Source organism: Mytilus edulis, chromosome 13, assembly GCF_963676685.1.
Source record: "Mytilus edulis chromosome 13, xbMytEdul2.2, whole genome shotgun sequence".
NCBI classification, from domain to species: domain Eukaryota; kingdom Metazoa; phylum Mollusca; class Bivalvia; order Mytilida; family Mytilidae; genus Mytilus; species Mytilus edulis.
The window spans coordinates 64,385,243-64,391,476 of NC_092356.1; the positions used below are offsets into that span (position 1 = coordinate 64,385,243).

The 6,234-nt window shown below is 32.8% G+C and overlaps 1 protein-coding gene across 5 annotated transcripts in view; it reads right to left on the reverse strand.

Moving 5' to 3' along the window:
- LOC139499927 (beta-1,3-galactosyltransferase 1-like) overlaps nt 1-6,234 on the reverse strand; it is an 85,384-nt gene that overhangs the window by 14,904 nt on the left and 64,246 nt on the right. The window contains exon 1 of one of the 5 annotated variants that reach the window (XM_071288568.1): nt 2,716-2,831. The exons of 1 other annotated variant lie outside the window; for it this stretch is intronic. The gene's annotated coding sequence lies outside the window, so the exon portion shown is untranslated. Of the gene's footprint in view, nt 1-1,829; nt 1,935-2,715; nt 2,832-6,234 lie in introns of those variants that run through there. 3 more of the 5 variants (XM_071288570.1, XM_071288575.1, XM_071288572.1) reach the window with 3 other exon arrangements.

Sequence of the window (6,234 nt, forward strand, 5' to 3'; positions counted from 1 at the left end):
CATGTACTGCAGTACGCCGCTAGATTAAAACTGACGTGGAAAGGTAACACACGGCCAGCGAAAGCTCTTTTTTTGAGAGCCCAGGTGGTCGTGTGGTCTAGCGGGACGGCTGCAGTGCAGGCGATTTGGTGTCACGATATCACAGTAGCATGGGTTCGAATCCCGGCGAGGGAAGAACCAAAAATTTGCGAAAGCAAATTTACAGATCTAACATTGTTGGGTTGATGTTTAGACGAGTTGTATATACATTATGTACACAGCCATGTATCACCATCATTGATGGCGATCCGATGGATACATCTGTTGTAGGGTTGTCACTGACTCAGACGTACTTATAAATATAATTATTTTCTGTGACTGTATCTTACATTAATTTGTAGGATCCTTTACTATAGATAATTTAGCTGATCTGTAACAATAACATCTTCATGTCTTATATATCATGTACTGCAGTACGCCGCTAGATTAAAACTGACGTGGAAAGGTAACACACGGCCAGCGAAAGCTCTTTTTTTGAGAGCCCAGGTGGTCGTGTGGTCTAGCGGGACGGCTGCAGTGCAGGCGATTTGGTGTCACGATATCACAGTAGCATGGGTTCGAATCCCGGCGAGGGAAGAACCAAAAATTTGCGAAAGCAAATTTACAGATCTAACATTGTTGGGTTGATGTTTAGACGAGTTGTATATACATTATGTACACAGCCATGTATCACCATCATTGATGGCGATCCGATGGATACATCTGTTGTAGGGTTGTCACTGACTCAGACGTACTTATAAATATAATTATTTTCTGTGACTGTATCTTACATTAATTTGTAGGATCCTTTACTATAGATAATTTAGCTGATCTGTAACAATAACATCTTCATGTCTTATATATCATGTACTGCAGTACGCCGCTAGATTAAAACTGACGTGGAAAGGTAACACACGGCCAGCGAAAGCTCTTTTTTTGAGAGCCCAGGTGGTCGTGTGGTCTAGCGGGACGGCTGCAGTGCAGGCGATTTGGTGTCACGATATCACAGTAGCATGGGTTCGAATCCCGGCGAGGGAAGAACCAAAAATTTGCGAAAGCAAATTTACAGATCTAACATTGTTGGGTTGATGTTTAGACGAGTTGTATATATATATATATATATATATATATATATATAACAAAAACAAGAAAAAGAACTAAAACAAAAAGGACACAAAATAAGACTTTGGAAATATGTATTGCACACAACAGTATGTTTCGTGTACTTTTAATGTCTTAATCATAAAAAAAAATATTGTATCATTGTCATTCACGTATTGCTTTGAGATTGCTTACATGAACCCTTACCTTTACCTAAACCCTTACCCTAACCCTAAAACTCACCCTAAACTTCACCCTAACCCCAACCCTAAGCTTGCGGATATATAACAATATATACATGTTGTTGTTGTCATTAAATATTGTACATCTTATTTTGTTATTGCTTACATGACCACCTTATTTGTTGAGTCTTTATAACTATATATTCAGATTGTGTTGTAGTCATTTTATATTATATCTTATATCAGTATAACATAAGTAAGTGTTTTACAATAATGAATTCGATCTTGTTCTTTTTGAAGTCCATGGTGTGCCCTCTATTTATGTTTAGTATCTTGATTTTCTCATTTATCGATATATTTGAACATTAGTAAACTTTTGATGCTTTCAAATAGATGTATTGAACTAAAACTTTTGTTTTATCTCTGATCGAGATGTAAAACATTAAGAAATACATTTAATAAACATTCAATGGTCTTCATAATTTGTACAGATTTGATCTTTCAGTATACATAACATGTGTCGCTCACCTTGGTTTATGTGTATATTCAACAATAGACATTTTCCAACATTGTAGACAAGAATATAATTTATGTCAAAAATCAGTTCAGATGATCTTGTTTTACTTATCATTTTGCCTGTTCAGTTTCTCTCTAACAACGTTAGTTTTTTTTTTCTAAAAATACAAAAGAGGATAAACAAAATCTTCGTTTAAGGGCAATCACTCCCATAAAGAGGCAGTCTACTTAACTATATCGACAAAATTTAAATTATTAGTAGATCTTGACTTGCTGATCATTTTGTGATTTATAGTGTATTCTTATCTATTGTCTGACCATTTCCTCCATATTATCTTCATTGTAGATTTTGTTTTGCTGCATTTTTTGCCTTGCTAATTTTTAATCTGTATAATATAGTTTTAAGATAGAAGGCAAAAAAACGCAAATATTGGTCAAAGTCATCATCGAGCAATATCTCTAATAAGGAGTCTATAAGACAACAACGTTGACATGTTTCCCTCAGTTTTAGTTTGTAACCTGGATTTGTTTTTTTCTCTATCGATTTATGAACTTTGAACAGCGGTATACCACTGTTGCCTTTATTGGTGGGCAGGGTCATCGGATGCCCTAAATTTTCAGCACAGATAGATCTTCATCTAATGAACATTTTTACATTTTGAGGATGATTTAGGCCAAATTTGATTTTGTTTGGCCCAGTAGTTTCAGAGGAGAAGTTTTTTGTAAAAGTTAAGGGACGACGACGGACAACGGATGCAAAGTGATGAGAAATGATAACTTGGCCCTATTGGGCCGGATGAACTAAAAAAGGGGTTTGGCTTCATCTCTATGATACAATACAAAAATAGATGACAGTTCAGACCAGGAACAATGACAGAAAACAATATAATTGACTCACCTTGAAGGAATATTCTCGATATGTATTGAATATTTAAAGACGTTAAGCCATTATGCTGACATTATCAATAACGTTATTTCGCAATTATACCTAGTTAAAACTTGTAGTTTCAAAACGGATGACTGATCTTTACAGTGTATGCCTATACAATATGAAATAAAATCTATATTCATACACTGAGACAATTGACTAGCTGGGGTTCGTGTTATTTATTCTTTAGTTTTCTATGTTGTGTCATGTGTACTATAGTTTTTCTGTTTGTCTTTTTCATTTTTAGCCATGGCGTTGTCAGTTTGTTTTAGATTTATGAGTTTGACTGTCCCTTTGGTATCTTTCGTCCCTCTTTTCTTACAAGACCAATTAATGTTTCATAAACGGCTAATTTAGGTGACGGGTAAATTGACCTTCAAAAAAAGATTTAAAAAAATCATCTTTCATTGTGAATTTCTTATCACCACTCGAATACAGAAGATATCAGGTAAATGGTAGATATTTCATTCAACAGAGGTTATGAACTAACCATATATGTGACCAGCCACGACATATCCAGGCTTATGGAGGTAGAACGTCATTGTGAGAAAAACGCCGTTAACTATATGTGACTAGCCACTTCCAGTCTTAGGAGGGTACATTGTCTAAAATTTGCTTTTTGTATATTTATCTAGAATATTCCAAAACAAAACTCTCTGTCATGTTATTATGACATATTTGTTGTAATAGCAATAACACGAGTCATTTCGAATATCGTTATGAAAATGAGACTGTTCTATGACGGCTTTTATTCATTGAAGGCACTAATTTATAAAAAAACTAAGTTATTGTATTTATTGGCTCGTAGTAATGTTCAATAGCGTATTTGAATAAAATTTCAAAGACTTAAATTTACTACAATACAATCAATTCTTAGCCCTATTTTAGAACATGTAATTTAAACTTGTTGAAATGAAGTTAGTTTAAAATTTGTCAAAATAAGTCAAATAAGCTTTAAGAATTCCTTTTTTTTAAATTCGTCTTTTCATTTAGATTTATCATGCATGTCTCTAAACATAGTATGCGACGCGTAACAGTTTATAAGTAGGTGTTCTCATATATGCATTTGATACGGTGCATTTATTATGGATATATTTCAGACTCCATTGATGAAAGAAAAATTATAAAGCAGAGCATTTTTTTTGTAGCTCTATGTTAGAACATTTAATTTAAACTTGTTGAAATGAAGGTAGTTTAAAATTTGTCAAAGTAAGCTTTACGAATTCCTTTTTTAATTTAGATTTATTATGCATGTCTCTATACTTAGTATGCGACGTAGGTAGGTGTTCTCTTATATGCATTTTATACGTTGTATTTGTTAGGGATATATTTCAGATTTCATTTATGAAAGGAAATCTATAGAGCAGAAATTTGATTTTTTTTGTATCAATTTAAAATGTAGATTCAAATATTTTTCAATTCAGACGATAAAGTAAAACTTCTCCAAAACTTATATATGATGTATAGTTCGGCGTCAGCAAAACAAGAAGCCAAGGAAAGTGTTTATCTCTTCTTCACAAATACGTATTTCATTGAATCTCGATATTTATCATGTTTATAATTTTTCTAACAATGACGTTCTACCTCCATAAGCCTGCAAATGTCATGACGGGTCACATATACCCACACAAAGGGAATTTTAAAGGGTAAAATAGTGTTGACTTTTGCAAATTGGTGAAAACATGTTAGATAATTACTGCATTAAATTTCATGAATTAATACTCGCTTACTCCGGACATCATCAGTCCTAACTTTACGTTTTCAAAGTTTTACTGGTACATATACAATAACTTGCGGTTAATAAAATATCTACGAGGCCAATCGCACCCTCTAATTGATCGATCGAGTATTGATTGCTTAACGACAAGTGGCAATTACATACCCTATCAAGACACCAAAACGGCTACTGAGAATCTATAAAACATAGCTTCAACAGGATTAAAACACGGTCAAATTCCGTTTCCTGTAATAATTGACTTTCAGCTGACAAACTCAAACTAACTCAGTCTCATTGTGGCCAGATTCTGTATCATTTGTAGATACAAAATTGTCTAAATTATCAAATTCATTACAATTATATTATTAGCATAGCAAATATTGAGCTGATTCTTAAACACAAGACAAAATATCAACATGGGTCCTAATTCCCAATTATATAAATACAAGACTCAATGTCAATATGTTTTTTTTTTATTCCTAAATACATGAATGATACCAATATGTTGCTTGATTCCAAAAGAAAAGACACGATGTCAATATATTTCATGATTCAAAATACAAGACACGATGTCAATATGTTTTCCGATTCCTTAATACATGACACGATGTCAAAATGTTTTCCGATTCCTAAATTCAATGCACAATGTCAATGTCTATAAAATTGTGATTTTTTTTTACAGGATATCATTCCCAATTTTTCAATGCAACATGAACTTCACTTTTGGTAGATTATATTTAATAGATAAACCTAAAGGACCATGCTGTAAAAGAGAGGCAACGGATACAAAGGCACATAAGTCGAAAATAAACTAAAAAAGTCATGGCTATAAATGAAAAAAAAACAAAATACCAAAAGACAAACAACAATACATAAAACGCAACAAAGAACACTAATGACTGAGCAAGACAAACCCCTAAAAAAAACCCCCGGAAGTAACTGATTTCTGTCACCTTGAAATTTGCAACAAACCCGACATATATGATATCTCGTCAAGAATGCACTACACAAACAAAGAATAACTTTGTCTGATAACTTGAATCATTGGCTACCGAAAACAGATAAGTGAATTTTCTATTAATTACATTTTAATATATGAATTACAGTATTAAAAATAAAAATTGTCCACAGCAACATATTGATAGTAATATCATTTATTAAGTTGACTACTTTAATATGTAACACAATCATGTGATATTTTCTTTATTCTCTAATTCGTACACACTAGGTGTATACGCATTCTTAGGAGGCAGGTTTGTCTACTAAAGTTTCAAACCAATAACAAAAATGTAGGGTATTGATAACAAAAACCTTCGGGACTTATGAGTTTGAAGTCACTTTGAGATCTTTCGCCTTCCCCCCTCCCTCCCCAAAAAAAATGTCTTGCAAAATGTGTCACCCGTCATCAACATGAAACGTTTAAAAATTATGTGTAGTTCATTTTTGTAATAAAGGATGTTTGATATATTTCTTTAGTGTGTGTTTGATAAACAAAATAAATCAGTTTGTTCTTTCCAATTGATGATTTAGAAAAGTAATGTTTTTTCTGTGTTTTTCGAGGCCAAAACAATTGCAATCCATAACACGATACATTAAATGTAGAATTGATATAATAACAATAATTATAACTGAATATAACCGAATCCGTACAAAGAATGGGTTCTTGCATGAAAAAAAATATCAAATATATTCCTAGATGTAAGTAAAGGCAAAAATAGTATACCGCTGTCGAATTCATAAATCGATTGAAAAAAAAACCACAATTCCATGGT